Raw genomic sequence first — 17,135 nt, 5'->3', positions numbered from 1 at the left:
ATATTTACTCTCCTTATCAGTTACTGACTTTGCACAACGTGTTTCTAATAACTTTCACTAATATTTCAGTGAAAATATCTTGATTAATCTGTTAAATCTGACTGTTACGTTTTACAGTATATTACTGTTTTTCCTTGATTTAACGGTAATCTACTGGCAGCTCTGGTTGCCAGTAAAGTGCCGTTTTTTTACAGAACTTTTCCGTAAATTAATTTACAGTTTCTTACTGTTAATTTACGGTTCCCTCTGTGGGTTTTTTTCATCAAACCCCTTTAACCCTTTTAACCCCACAGCAAAATCTTCAGTTTTAAATGAACACTGAAAAGTGTACACACTACAGAGTGTTAGAGTAATTGAAGAATTGATGAAGTTCATGAGATAATTAAGAGATTAATTATGTGATAACTGAGAACACCTGTTAACAAGAATCACTGAAGGACAGAGAAACACAAGAACTACAGCTGACTTCAGCCACAGCTTTAGATGAAATCAACTGAAGATAAAAGAAGACATTAAATCTCTGAAGATCTCATCAGAGGATTAAACAACTCCACAAACAGCATTACCAGCTTCACACATTACTAACCAGACTGACTTTATTTCTGTCAGACGACTACAGAAGCTCTTATTGAGAATTATCAGATCTTTAGGTGTTGATGTTTAATTGAAAATATTTGGTCACCCTTATCGTGATCAGTGTTTGCTTCAGTTGGGCTCTTGGCCCTTGACTTTGTAATGATAGTCTTTCTTTGTCTGCTATAACTGTGTGTTTCTTAAACACATTTATTGTAGCAAAAAAGCCAAGAAAAAAAATATGGTCAGAAGTTATTGACTATGCTTTGCTATAATTGTAATAGGATGTTTAGCTTGTTAATCTTGTCCAGTGTTTCTTCCCCAAACAAACCCATTCTTTTAAAAACACATACATTTATTCTTCATTTATGTTATTAAACTGGGACCCTTCTGAAATTATCAACCACTGATTAGGAATTAGTTATAATTTAAAGTCATGAGTTCAAAAATTAGTTTGCTCTCTGCTGTCAATTAGACTCACATAGACATGAAGAATCAGCGTATGAATCTCAACAATGGTGACAATCAATAAAAAAAAACGAACAGATCAACTCTGATCACAAAACACTACTCAAAGTCAACACAACAACAGCACCAAAAATAAAGGCAAATAATAAGAATTAAAGAAAATAACCAGGCTATTCAGCAGCATAATTTATTCATGCCGCAATGCATGCTGGGAGTTTTGAGTGTCACCACGGCTGAGATTCATACGCCGATTCTTGATGTCTATGTGAGTCAGATTGATTCAGATGTTTTGACCACAAGCGTTCCCATGCTCTTCAAATTATCTGGTTGTTGCAACGATGTTATAAAATTGTAGGGTTCAAGTTTGCAAAAAATTATGCGTCAACTACATGTTTATAGATAAGACTAATAAATTATTAGTGAATTAAACTATTATTAAATAGTCAACATAACCAACTCATGGTTTTTTTCTCAGCTTTGTTTGCTATAATAAAAGTATTGAAAACACACCGTTACAGCAGCGAGAGAAAAACTAATGTTATTGTGTCAATGTTCAAGAGCCCAACTAAAGCAAACACTGATCACCATAATGGTAACGTCAGAAGAAACAATAAAACATCATCTGTTCATTCTCAATAAGAGCTTCTGTAGTCGTCTGACAGAAATAAAGTCAGTCTGGTTAGTAATGTGTGAAGCTGGTAATGCTGTTTGTGGAGTTGTTTAATCCTCTGATGAGATCTTCAGAGATTTAATGTCTTCTTTTATCTTCAGTTGATGAAATCATGTTTCTCTTTCCTTCAGTGATAACAGCAGGTGTTCATCAGTGTCTGAATTCACTCTCTTCTTTCCTCTCTCTCTCTGTCGAGTGGTCTATATCAGTGAACTAGTGTAGGGAATAGTGAATAAGGGGATAGGGAGTGATTTTGAACACAGCCTCTGAGTGTCGACTTTAAGTGTGTTAATTCACAGTATATTACTGTTGGCTATTTTCTCGAAAATGACAAATATTACCCAGAATGCATTGTCTTCTACAGTATATTACTGTTTTAATGGAAAACAGCATTTTACTGTCAAAATGTGGCCGTTTTTTTACAGCATTTTTTTACAGTGAAAGGCCTGACCAGGGACTGGGGTTGCAAATTAGCCCATTGCTAGAAACCTTTTATGCAACACATCTGCACATTTTTTGTTATGGCTCGTCTATGATAATTATGTATGTAATATTGTGCACTGCATTGTCCCTGACAAATAAACAAATAAACAAATAAAAATGTCAAAAAATGTCCAAACGGATCAGAAGGCAGTATTCTGTATTTCTGTATTCTATGTCAATGAAATGTTTCTTAGGAAAGTGTCAGCAAGAAAATGTCGCCCGTCATTAGTTCTGTCACACTTGGATATAAGTATATCCCTATTAAAATATCACATATCTATAACCCAAATAAGCAACTCAAACTAACCCTCCTTATTCTAAACTATTCAAATTAACCTCTTCATGTGCCTCCGGGGGTGATTATTATTGTTATGTAAGAACCTTATGTTATTGTTTATCTGTTAAAGTGAGACAATACTTTCAGCAGTGAAAAGTGAAACCGATTGTACACAGGGCTTGGTCTGACAGAAACAGCCCTGATTTACAAGAAGAGACCCTTTAAGGGGGGTTGGGTGCTCTTGTTTTTTTTCCTTTCAACAAAATTGGTGCCGCCTGCCCACATCCTTTAAAATGAAAAAAAAAAAAATCTTTCTGTAGTGTAAAGTGAAGTACACAAGTAACTGTGGAACAAAAGACATCAGTGGTGTGTTTGTTGGCTCTTTTACAAAAAACATTTACCATTGCTTGATGAAATTCCCCTGCCGTAACCAGAAGTTCATCACACAGTTTTTAACACAGATCTCACTACATGATAACTACACCCTCACTAAAAAGTGACTAAAATCTGATCAGTTTGAGATCACAAACATGCATCAGAAACACAGTTACAGCAGCCAGAGAAAAACTAAAGCAAACACTGATCTCCATAATGGTGACTACCTATTTTAATGTTTTGTTTTGCCAACTGATGCTGACAGCTGTTGACCATATTAAGGTGTAGATACCATGGGAACAAAGTGAGTCTCATGAAAAAATGCAGAAGTTGTGGGTGTAGCATCTTACATGCCACACAGCAAAAACTCCAGTGTTAAATTAACTCCCCTGAGAGTACATGTGAGACCACACTCAAGAGTGTTAAAGTGTTAAAATAAGAGTGTTAAAGTAACACTGAAGCAGTGTTAAAGTTAATAAGATAATTAACTGATTAATGGAGTGATGATTGGCAATTATTGAAGATACCTGATGTTAACAGAATCACCAAATGAGGCCATTTTGGTGATCAGTGTTTGTTTAACTTGGGCTCTTGACCCTTGACTTTGTAAGATTATATTTTGTTTGATGCCGTAACCAACACTCAGACAAGCCATGAGAAAAGCTGATTGTTTGGTGTTGGTTATGTTTTGATGTTGTCATTACTTGATCTGAATCACTCAACTAATTTAGAGTCTCTTAGTTGGGTTTATCTGGTTGATTATAACATGAGATCCAGCATTTTCAATATAATTCTAATGATTTCTTTGCCACTAGAGGCAGACGTTGAAAAGACGTCCACTGAGGAGCCAGAATGAAAGTTTTTATGACGTCTGTTTTGGACGTGATCTGCACGTCTGATATAGACCCTCATGGACCTCAAGGTTAAACACTAGTTCAAATCTGCTCATTGTGGACATATGTTCTATCTGTAATTGCAAAGAAACTCACAGACAAAGTGTGTTTATCCAAAAATCATAAAAACAAAATGAACAGATAATTAGATGTTGATGATTTATGGTTCATTTGAAGTCACCATTGTGGAGGGAAGCGTTTGCTTTAGTTGGGCTCTTGGTCCCCGTACGTATGTTAGCCTTTCTGAGGCTGCTGTAACTGTGTGTGTGTGTGTGTGAAACACAAGAGTTGTGGCTGAGAAAGCAAAGCTAAAGTGACATCAGGTGTTGTCAGCTCCTTGTTGATGATAACTAAATCATCAGAAAGTGAGCATCTGATATTATGTTTTTATTTTGTATAATAGTATTTTGTTTATAGCCTCTGCAGTATTGGCACCAATAGCCTTATCCTGAAGGATGATAAAGTACATACACCCAATGTTTTGAGAAAATATTTCCCATGATCACACACAGACATCAAGGTTTGGCCTATGTTTCACAACAACGGTGACACAAAAACGCTTCCTGCTGCAATGCATGATGGGTGGCTTCGTAGTACAAAACTGATGCTTGATTGTCACCATTGTTGTGAATCATAGGCCAAATCTTGATATCTGTGTGTGACCATGGGAAATATTTGCTCAAAACATTGGGTACACATACTTTTTTTCTCATCCGTCAGGATAGGTGGTCCTTTTATTGCTATTGGTGCCAATAATGCAGATTCACAAGATTATAGAGGCTATAAACAAATAACTATTGTGCCAAACAAGAACACAAAAAACAACATCAGATGCTCACTTTCTGATGATTTAGTTATCATCAACAAGGAGCTGACAACATCTGATGTCACATTAGCTTTGCTTTCTCAGCCACAACTCTTGTGTTTCACACACACAGTTACAGCAGCCTAAGAAACGCTAACACACGTACGGGGACCAAGAGCACAACTAAAGCAAACGCTTCCCTCCACAATGGTGACTTCAAATGAACCATAAATCCTCAACATCTAAACCTCTGTTAATTCTCAGTAAGAGCTTCTGTAGACGTCTGACTCTGACAGAAATAGTCAAAGTGTGTCTTATATCTGTGATTAAGGGCAGCACAGCCCTTGTGAAAAAAAAGTGCACTTTAGTGTACTTTTATAAAGTGTACTTATTACACAGATAATATACTTATACTAAATACACTTAATTGTGCAATTAAATGCAATGTTTTCGGTGTACTTAACACACATTATATGTAATTGATTTCAAATTTATCACATATTAAGTTGAAATAAAATACAATAAGTTGCAATTAAGAGTGATTTTTTGGAACAACTTAAGTGGTACTTAAATACAACTTTATATGTACTTTCATAATCGCTTCTAGTGTATTAAAATTGTAATTAAAGTGCACTGCTCAATGTACTGACATCCATTCTACTGTCTTAAAAACAAGCAATTAATATGAACTAAAATATACCTTAACGTAATTTACATGTACACTCTAATATAATGAAATACATTCATAATTACATTTTTCAAATAATACAGCTGCAATTTCGTATAATAAACACATCCAAATTTAAATCCTCTACATTTATTGACAAAACAATCTGTAAAACAAATATACAAAAAAAACTTTTTTTTGATGCCCAAGAAAAACCCAAAAAACTATTTACACAAACACAAGAACATATGTATTCTGTCAATTTTATCATTAAATTCAAGTGATGCCATATTGATGCTCTTTAATGTGACATGACAGATCACTGTAAAGACATCAGTTCAAGCAGCACCGCGGCACGAGTGAATGTGATCACCTTGTCATAGTCAAAGAATAAACATCAGAAGGTATGTTAAGGATACATTACAACTTACTAAAATGTATCACATCGTGTAATCGTTCAGTGTTTCAACAGCAGAAAGATGTCGATAAAACACGAGAGAGATGAACTCTTTCACTAAATGTATGCATTATATTAGCCTATACATTCATCATATTCTACTTAACCTGAAAACCTGAAAAAAATCTAACCTATAATTAGATTTATAAGTTAATGCAAAAACGGTCTTATGAGAAGTTTACACGTTTGCATACAATGCGAGTGCAAGTAAGGTCTCCCTATATAGTCTACACTATACAGCATTCTTTGTCGTTTGATTAAACAAGAAACAACAAGGCAATTATATATTACATTCTGAATCCAATTATAATCTTTGTGTGCCCTTTGTTAGAGTTAAGCTTGGTGAAACGTCCTTCAGATATGTCGCAGCCTCAGATTGGAATTTGCTCCAGACTGAGTTGAAGCTAAAAGATCTGGTGACATTTAGTCATTTTAAAATTTTACTACATCATTTTGAGAGTAAATTAATGGTGTGTAATTATTTTTGACTGGTTGTATGTTTTATGTTTTTTATGTGACTTTTTATGTATAACTGTACATGCAAACAGAGCTGCCTATCTTGGCCAGGACAGGACATTTTAATCTCAGTGAGTTTTTCTCCTGGTTAAATAAAGGTAATAATAATAATAATTAGTAGAGATATTTTTTATATTATATTTTTAATTCTTTAAGAAACCTTTAGTTTAGGACAATTACAATTTGTTCAGTAAACCAATAGAAAAAAATTTAAAAAAGCATTTTTATATTTAGTGTTCCTCCCCGAACTGTCAGCTTTGTGTACTGTTACACCCCTATTATTAATGCAATCTTAAAATCAAAAGTTGTATATATGTTAATTATTTAATGCATTTTTAACTTGCATGAACAATGACTATAAATTTAATTAACCAGCTTTGAACTATAATTTATTAAGCAAGGTCAACAACTATTAATAAACACTGTAAAAAATTAAATAAAAGAAATAAATAAAAAGAAATCACTGTTAGATCATGTTGGTCAATACATTAAATAACGTTAACAAATTAGATCTTACTGTAAAGTGTTACTGAACTTATAAGCTCTTAAACCTTTACTAGCACCAAAATTAGGACCAAAAGGTTTATTCTAAAATCTTATTCCAGCATTACAGTGAAAGAAAAGAAAAAAGAAAGAAAAAAAAACTGAAGAACTCCAAAGGCACACAAAATTGTTTGTCACCAACTCTTTTCAAGTTGTTTGGAAAGTGCTGTTTATGTCAATGTCCCAGAAGCTCTCCATCAGTAGGAAACTGGTGCACCATCTCTCCACAGTAGATGTGAATGGACATGTTCCAAAGAGGCAGGAAAGCAAAAAAATATATACCTTGAGGAAAGAAAAAGAAAACGCAAAGAAAAAACTTATTTATAAAACAGATCTATCCATTATTATAATTGGCTCAATTAAATTAAAACGATAGATGTACAGTTGTGCTCCAAAGTTTATATTCACACAGCAGTATCTGTATGAAAAAAAGAAGAAAAAAAAAAGAAATCATAAAAATGAGCATGTTGTCTCTTTTTTATCTAGTACTGCCCTGATGAAGCAGTTTATTCTGCATGGTGTGTGTAAGCTTTTGACCACAACTGCAACCCCTATGTGATGAATTACCTCAGTCGTCAGGGTAGAATGATTGGAGAGGTTCCTTCACGTATCCCACTGAGCACATCATCTTCACTGACACTGGACTTTAAAAATAGAGAACATTTTAATAATGGTTTTTATTCCTACTTTACAGGGAATTAAACATAACTTAAATATAGATAAATAACCCAAGACCAATGTAAATTGAGACAAGTATTTTTGCATTTTTCCTCATCTTGCCTTGCTAGTTTATTCTTACCTCGCACCATCTTCATGAAGGATGTTCCTGTATTTACCACGCCTGGCACAGCAATGCTGCGGCTCCTTTCCTTTGGGTGTGTGGCCTGTAAAATATATAATGATTAGGGGATCTGTAAATGCACAAGTGGGAATGTATTACTTACAAATGGACAAGATGCAAAGCATTTGAAAGCTAAAGACTTGATAGTTATGTTTTAGCTTGTGTGATCAGTGTCATGGCTGGGCATAAATTCATAATTAACATTAACTTGACCTCATCAAGATGGCTCTGTGATTCCACACAACTTGCACTGGATCTCCAATAACACATCTGTATTGATCCTACAAAATAAAAAATAAAATAAGCACAAAATATTAAAAACACAAATAGTACTTTAACATCTTACTCTCCAAATGCAAAAAGAAAAGAACATATTAAAATCATTATTTCATTACTGGTTGTTATAAGTTAATATATGGAATAAATGTATATAACGTTAAATGTCTTCTGTCCATTTAAAAAGTAGGAGTTCGATTCAAATATTGTATTTACAGCAGGCAAATTCATTGAACATGCCCACACCGGCGATCACATTCCGATTTAAGAAATTATTATAATGCAATCTTAGATACATGATAGGAAACATGATTAATTCACCTCCCGAGTCCATAGTGCGTCTATCCTATCTGCGATTAAACTAAATAACTACACCGTAATAGAGAGCTACCATGTTACGGTGAAAATGTAAAATCAAGAGAGCTTATATCAAGATATACTTACTTGACTCGTTATTTGTAGCATATAACGTCTCATCTGTAATGATCCGAACGGTTCGCTCCTCTGTTGTCTGTTGTCCTTCAGCTTCATTATGCATCGCGATGACGCAAACATGACAGACCGCGCATTTTTCAAAATCATGACGTAGTATTATTGGCGCATGCGCATTGAAATATTAAGTATAAATATAAAATAAGATATTTCGTGCATTAAATGTTGATTATAAATGACGTATTAATTATCAATTTCTGTTCAGATTGTTCTAAAACACCGTGTAGTTGGACTGTATTTCAGAGAACTTGACTCATTCACCTAACTAAAAGTCAATCATGTTTAGAGTCTGATTAAAATGAAATGTAGCCTATTTTAACTGAATTTTAATGCAAATTAATTTGGTTTAGATTTGTTCAACTTTTTCTTGCAATTAATGCAATTAAATGTGTGTTTAATCGCCATACAACAACATAATATTTAAAGTAGGTTATTCTACACAGATGTAAAGTAGCCTACAGTACATTAGGCAACTCCTCTCATAAAGATTGACAATGTCAAATTATGTAGAAAACTGACACTTGTAGTTGAGTTCATAGGAGCTAATTATAACATTTCAACAGTATGTTGTACTGGAGTGTAAGCGAGTGAAATTTTGAAGAAAAATACATTAACCAATGTAAATTTGGACAACTAATTTTTTTTAAATCATTTATTTTCCATGTGCTTTGTCATTAGTAAAATAAGTGCACTTTATGAAACAAACTCATAATTAAAATGTTTTAAGTAAATTTAGGTGTAGACATTATTACAAGGTGCATTTTTAAAAAGTGCACTTAAGTGTGTTTATAAATATTGTCATACAAGTGTACTTTCTTTAAGTGAAAATTAACTAGATATTATTACAAAGCGCACTTATTAAAAGTGCACTAAAGTGGGTTTATAAATATTGTCATGAAAGTGTACTTTTTTAAAGTACAAATTAATTATATATTATTACAAAGTGCACTTATTATAAGTGTACTAAAGTGTGTTTATAAATATCGTCATGAAAGTGTACTTTGTTAAAGTACAAATTAATTAGATATTATTTCAAAGTGCACTTATTATAAGTGTACTAAAGTGTGTTTATAAATATCGTCATGAAAGTGTACTTTGTTAAAGTACAAATTAATTATATATTATTACAAAGTACACTTATTATAAGTGTACTAAAGTGTGTTTATAAATATCGTCATGAAAGTGTACTTTGTTAAAGTACAAATTAATGATACATTATTACAAAGTGAATTTTAAAAAAGTGTACTTAAGTGTGTTTAGAAATATTGTCATTAAAGTGTATTCTCTTTAAGTACACTTAAGTGGCACTTAATTTTAATTATATCATATTATCTACAAGTGCAGTTTTTAAAAAATATACTTTAAATATATTAAGTGCACAAAAAATACACTTTCAATACAATTAAGCACACTTCTTTTTCACAAGGGAGTGTCTCAGTGGGAAACACTGGCTCCTCACAGCAAGAAGATCCTGGACTGAATCCTGAGCCAGAGAGTCTTTCCTTCAGGTCTGGTTTCTCTCATGATCCAAAAATGTGTGAATTACAGATGATAAGTTGTCTAAAGTGTCTAAAGGTGTGAGTGAAGTTTCTTGTATTTTTATGATTTTCGGACAAACACACACTGTCTGAGTTGCTTTGCAATTACAAATGGAAAATATGTCCACTTGTGAATTGTGATGTTCTCATTTGGTGATTCTGCTTGTTATCATCAGGTATCTTCAATAATTGCCAATAATCAGTTAATTATCTTATTAACTTTAACACTGCTTCAGTGTTACTTTAACACTCTTATTTTAACACTTTAACACTCTTGAGTGTGGTCTCACATGTACTCTCAGGAGAGTTAATTTAACACTGGAGTTTTTGCTGTGCAGTAATTTGTGAAGACATTGTCAAACCATCATTAACTGTGAGTGCATGAAATATTGTGTTTGTTATATAATTCAAAAAAATTTATTAGCAATTTTAGACAATTCACAGATATATTGAAAGGTGTACACAATATTATCAGATATTTTCTTAGTCGTCTAACACTCTCTCAACACCATCTGCAACACTCTGCACAACTTTTCCCGGCGCGGTGACAATCTCTTTCGTTACGCCGGACACCGCGCCGGTTACTGGAGACGTCAGCAGACCGAACACAGCATTCACTTCATCGCCGGGTGTGCTGGCGCTGTCCAGTTTACTGCTGGCTTCCCTTATGCCCTCAGCCGCTCCCAACACCATCCCCACAGGAAGGTCCACCGCGGCTCTGACCACGCCCACCGTCCCCTCCGCCAGACCCGAGGCCACGGCACCCGCCACCTTGAAGAAGTCCATGCCGAAACGCGAGTCCTGCCAGAGGCACGCGAGACAACATGTGTAAGTGTGTTTATATAATCGTTTCCTTCTGTCTAGAACATTTTAGTCCCTGTTTGGTTCCCTCTTTTGAACTCCCAATCACTGAAAAAAACTGGGAATATCAGGGGCTTGAGCCTCTGTGCCTTTGAAAGTGAAAGTGAAAGTTTGAAAGCACTTGCTCTTTTTGATCGCACCCTAGTGCCCCCGCAAACACGATTTTCACCAAGGGGGAATTAGATTTTATATATATATATATATATATATATATATATATATATATATATATATATATATATATATATATATATATATATATATATATATATATATATATATATATATATATTAGAAAGGTTGTCGATTCTCAAAAATGTTAATTGTACTCAATGCACTCAAAATTTTAAGGCGACCAGGTATATTTTATATAGTATATCTAAGTAGGCTATGTATATAAGTTAAACCAACAATATTTTTTTACAGTGCAGAAAAGGTACTGGCAGCTTATTATTTATCCAGAACATTACAGAACCTTACAGAACAACCTATTTATTTATTTATTTATTTATTTATTTATTTATTTATTTATTTATTTATTTATTTATTTAATTGTATTTTTTATTTTTTAAGTGAACAGTTACTTTTTATGGGTTGCAAAAGGGGTGGAAATTTCCAGAAACTTAAAAAAAATCCTTGAAGATATCCAGAAATTCAGGAAAGTTTCTGGAAACTTTGCTGTTTGCCTATTAATATTCACACAATGGTAATAAAGTATTCATAATTTATTGATTTTTCGGGTATTTTTACTTTTAATGTGATAAACAAGATAGGTCAAATGCAATCTAAAAGTAATGAGATTATATTATCTAAAATGTGTAATGTAATGGATTATATTACTAATTTTGTTGTGTAATTTGGTCTATTTCTAAGTAATTTTCTCTCTCTCTCTCTCTCTCTCTCTCTCTCTCTCTCTCTTTATATATATATATATATATATATATATATATATATATATATATATATATATATATATATATATATATATATATATATATATATATATATATATATATAAAGTCATAAATGACACAATACCAATCCATGAGCAAACAGCTTAGGTTTCATAATTATAACACACAATGGATTTCTTACTTTCACCCGACCATTTCTGAGGAGCTGGAAGAGTTTGTAAAGTTTCTAAAGTTGAGTACTGTAATGTAAATCAAAATGAAGTTATGCTATAATAAGATGTAATCAAATATCTTGTGAATACTGACCTGATGTCAGAGAGGCTGTTGGTGTCAGATGAAGCTCTTCAGATCAGAGTAGACTGACTCTCAGATCATCTCACTGCTGTTTATATACACTCTGTGGGAAGATAAATCGAACGGTGGGAGTGATTATGATACCACAGTTTTTTTGGATTTCAGTTTTGTTTGTGAAATATTAAACTGTCTGTACCTGTAACGGTCTCTGTTAATGTTTTGCAGTGAAGAAATGGCATCAGCACTGACTGGATGAAGGCATGCTCTACATTAACATCTACATTAACTCCATTAAGTTTATCTGCTCAACTTTCTAAAATGCACATCAGCAAGAACACACTCAGTTGAATGGAAAACATATGACTGTGCAAATGAATTGTGAGGAAAATAACTGACTTCATATTCACTTTCACTTTCTGTTTGAGAGCTGCGCTTTCACCCAGTTAAGGCTGATCTGAAGGTAGTAACTACTGAAGTTTTATCCCAGATAGCAAGTTACATTGAAACAATCCCAAGTCTACATTGATTCATTAATGGCAGTGAGTTTATACTGTGGTGTAATGTTGTTTCAGCTTCATGTTTGCATGTTCAGTTATGAGCCTTTAATGCAACCTTCCCGTTGATCAATGTCATCTTGCTATTTAGGGAAGCTCCAAATGTTCAGGGATGTCGATCACTCCAAAATAGTTCCTCTGGAAACGGATTTCCAAGGATTTCCTTTAGTGCTCTCAATTTATTATTTCCTTTCAACTTCAGACACACCTAAATCCTGTGTTTGTTTGCCATATCAGTTAAACGATACAGGAGCACAGGATCCAACAGGAACAAAAGCTGAAGTCCTGAAGGTAATAAACGTATCGATTCTAAGCAGTTTGGGTTTAGAGTAGGGTATTCTACAGAAATGGCTAATTGCTACCTTACCGAGAACATTAAGAGTAGACTGGTCAAGGCTAATGTTGTGGGAGCTGTGTTTATTCACTAACTCTTAACATCATTTCAATGCACAATGGGTATCCCACAGGGCTCCGTTTTGGGGCCTCTGCTCTTTAGTCTGGGTGGATGGCCTACAGTGGTTCTGACTGCAGGGTTGCCGAACGACTAAAGAAACGTTATCAGCGTGATGGTAGAAAACTGTACATTTCTTGTCTATAACCACCCACTGCAACTTATACCAACGACGGAAATAAGCGCAGTTACAATAGCAAAATATGTGGGAGAGCGTTGCTTTAATGTGGCTATATTGTATTGCAATAGGGAGCACTTCAAAGTCAATACCAAACCAAAACTAGTTAGCAAATCATTTATAATTGAAAGAATTTAATGACAGAATCTGGTTATGGTTACACTTAAAATAGTTACAAAATAGTTGAATGAGATGATAAAACTTATACCATTAATCGTACCCAGCATGTATAGAATGTTACCTGAGAGATAGGGAGAGATAGAAAGATAGAAAGAGAAGAGCCAAAGAAGGCCCTAGAAGAGACAGCCAGAGAAAAAGACAGCGTCAGAGAAAAGAGACCTCCAGAGAAAAGAGAGACCGTCAGAGGAAGAAGACCCAGAGAAAAGACCCCGAGCAACAGTTGTAATCTTCTTTTATCCATCCCTTGACCATGTGACTGAAACCCTGAGACATTCAAACTGACCAGTCAGACCAGACTTCCCCCACTGTACTACAGGTGTGGCACCATTTGGCCTACAGGCCCTCAACATCTCTTTGTCTTTAGGAATCCCAAACAGCCCCGCTGATAAGAGAGAGGGGGGTGAAACACAGTAAAACAAATGTCTTTGTTCAAAGAAAAATATCAAAATATCTTTGATTATTTTGGATTCTTTCAGTCCTCCCATGGCACCTTTGGCCACGCTCATAAAGTGTCCAGAGGTGACACAGAACACAAAGACATTCTTCCAGTTGTGTGTAGATGTCATCTTCAGACTTGTCGTCCAGAAATGTTTCAAAAGCAGTTTGCCAGTTCGGTCTTTGTTCTCATTGCAGTCCTGCAAAGGGAAGGCTCCATCAAATGGTGTTGCATCCTTCTTTGATATGCAAAACGTCCATTGAATACCTCACACCTCGAGAGAACAGTCACTGAAGGTATAGAGCAAATGCTTGTCCCTCTTTCTGAGGACACAGGATGTGAACTTGTCCAGCAGGGATCCTGTGATTAAAAGAACATATAGCACAACAAAGAGCAAAAGCATACATGGCATTTGTCATTGGTCAGAAGTTTGATATGGTCAGATTCAAATGGTCTCTGGCAATAAGCTCTTAAATCGATATACTTAATAAAGTGGTCAAGGTTAAGAATAAAAGAAGATCTCACAAGCTCTTACATTGTTTCTGGAAACATTAAAAATAATTTACATTATAACAAAACAACAATCATTGCTGGTTTTAAACCCTTTTTTCATGAAGAGTATCAACAAAGTATTCAGTGTAACCAAATACAGAGATTTAATTGAATGGATGTCCAAAAACATTGTTCCAAATCAAATGGACAAAATTCAAATAATCAAATAAGTTCAAAATCAAAAACATTGTTGCAAGTCAAATGGACAAAATACACATAATCATATAAGTTTCAGAAATGTTTCAAATCAAATTCATTGTTACAATACAATGATAAAATAAATGTTTGCACTTAGGTAAGAATGAGAAATACTAACGTAAATTTTGATATTTCACTTGGTGAGACAAATAATAACTAACTGAATTAGTAAATCTAAAGAAAAACAAAACAAACAATAACTGGAAGAAATTCACAGTTATAATACAGTCTAGATGTAAATAATTTGTGTGAGGCAGATGTAGATTTGACTTTGTGTGTGAAGATCAAATCTATGTGAATGCATTTAGCTGTGGCTATGTGTGAATCATGCCCAAACATGGTGAGGAGGGTTTACAATTGTGATGTAAATTTGGTCCTGTTGAACAGGCAGCCAGCTGAGAATGTGAGTGAGGTGTGGTTGGCTCAACATATCCCCCACCAATGTTTGTGTTAGAGAGCATGATAAAGTGCAAAAGTCAGAGTGACTGAATCCTGCTGTGATGAAAACATTTTCATGGTTAATGCAATTGTAAATTACACTGTAGCCAAAATGGCAATTCTATGCTCCTGTACATGGTTTTACTTCATCTATATGGAAAATAGCAGAGTTTTCCACTTAGGAGACAAACAAATTCAACATAGAAACACATGAAACTTAAAATTGCTTTACAATTCAAGTACTAAAGTTATTCCAATTTTCACAAGATACATGGTCTAGAATGCATAGCATCTACAACCTTTATCCTAAGTGTTTCATACAACACTTACAGTAAAGCAATCATGTGTTTTAAAGAATAAACTTAACCAGTCTATGTGTATTTATTGACACAAACAACTATAATATGTGTTCAATGCGCACAATGCGTTAATACAATTACAAATTTGAAAATACAAGCAGGATCATTGCAATTTGGATGTTTAACTATTAAACTCACTGCTGTTAGGCTGCTAGCCCACTAGCCAGTGAGGTTAATAGTTGAAGGCCTTGCATGAACAATGCGGTTAACTCACTGAGAGTTTTACCTGCAAATGAGCGATAATCTTTGCCCTTAGAAAGGAATTTCCTATCTTTCTGAAAGTAAGGCGGAGGTCGACCTCGGCCCAGTGACCAGCATTTTACCTCTGAATGGCCTATTTTCTGACAGGAACTGCAAAACCTGTTCTCTTTGCCATAGGTTTGTCTGCTATGTTCTCCTGGAGTTGGAGGATTTTCATGACTCTCTAATGCTTGAACACGAAGCGTACTGGTACATGACTCTGCGCTATTGCGGTGCTGCATCACCTTAAGAACTGAAATAGGCACACTTCCTTGAGTTGCACATGCATTTTCTGAACTAAACGTTTCAGATTCATTAGATTGAACATGCGTTTTAGTCCCATCGCTGTTAAGCGTTTTGGAGATGGACTTTTTAGCTATTAGCTTAGCCTTGAGATCTGCAATGGTCTCCTTGTGATTTTTACACTTCTCAGTCAGGGCTAACTGATCAGCTAGTAATTTATCTAGCTGTGCTTGTTGAAGATATTGAATCTTTGCCTCAGACTTTTCTGCTTCAGCATTTTTAGAATGCACTTCTTTACATTTATCCTCTAGACTTGATAATAGAAATGGTGTCACAACATTATGTAGCCTTTTACAACTTATGAAGTTTAAAGCCTCAATTATTTCACCACATTTTGATTTCTTTTGGTGTTTGCCAATTATGTCCCACCATCTAAGCATTTCATCATCTGAACTGTTGATTCCAATATCCTCTTTCTTAAGTTTGGACAAGGTAGGCTCAACTTTTTCGCTCCATAAAGCAAACAATATCTCACTTTTATCAAAAATGTTCCCTTCCATCCCGAGGTGATATTCTGAATATTCTCGGATTGTACAGTAATGGGACTATTGAAGCTGTTTAAAACCTTCTTCTTGGATGAAGTTCTGTTTCATGCAATTCATAAACAATGAAAACAGACTTACCCAATCCTTAGTCAGAAGGCCAGCTTTAATCCAAACACAAGATCAATTGTGGAAAAATGTCCTCATTCTGATGAATTTCAGAAAATTCACTGCAAGGGATCCCGGGTTTCGGCACCATCTGTAAGGGTGGATCGCCTACAGTGGTTCTGACTGCAGGGTTGCTGAACGACTAAAGAAACGTTATCAGCGTGATGGTAGAAAACTGTACATTTCTTGTCTATAACCACCCACTGCAACTTATACCAACGACGGAAATAAGCGCAGTTACAATAGCATAATATGTGGGAGAGCGTTGCTTTAATGTGACTATATTGTATTGCAATAGGGAGCACTTCAAAGTCAATACCAAACCAAAACTAGTTAGCAAATCATTTATAATTGAAAGAATTTAATGACAAAATCCGGTTATGGTTACACTTAAAATAGTTACAAAATAGATGAATGAGATGATAAAACTTATACCATTTATCGTACCCAGCATGTATAGAATGTTACCTGAGAGATAGGGAGAGACAGAGAGAGATAGAAAGATAGAAAGAGAGAGAGCAAAGAGAAGAGCCAAGGAAGGCCCTAGAAGAGACAGCCAGAGAAAAAGACAGCGTCAGAGGAAAGAGACTGAAAGAATCCAAAATAATCAAAGATATTTGATATTTTTCTTTGAACAAAGACATTTGTTTTAC

The 17,135-nt window shown here is 34.5% G+C and overlaps 1 long non-coding RNA gene across 1 annotated transcript; it reads right to left on the bottom strand.

Moving 5' to 3' along the window:
- Positions 1-5,992: 5,992 nt before the first annotated feature.
- Positions 5,993-7,830, bottom strand: LOC137073844 (uncharacterized). Its single transcript, XR_010904802.1, has 3 exons — positions 7,527-7,830; positions 7,295-7,371; positions 5,993-7,009 (listed from the first exon to the last, which is right to left on the bottom strand). It is a non-coding gene; the product is annotated as an uncharacterized lncRNA (long non-coding RNA).
- Between the last annotated feature and the right edge of the window lie 9,305 nt (positions 7,831-17,135).

This window comes from Pseudorasbora parva, chromosome 4 (genome assembly GCF_024679245.1).
Source record: "Pseudorasbora parva isolate DD20220531a chromosome 4, ASM2467924v1, whole genome shotgun sequence".
In the NCBI taxonomy this organism is placed as follows: Eukaryota; Metazoa; Chordata; class Actinopteri; order Cypriniformes; family Gobionidae; genus Pseudorasbora; species Pseudorasbora parva.
Note: the sequence above shows the minus strand (reverse complement) of the source record. Positions and strands in the feature narration are given on the sequence as shown.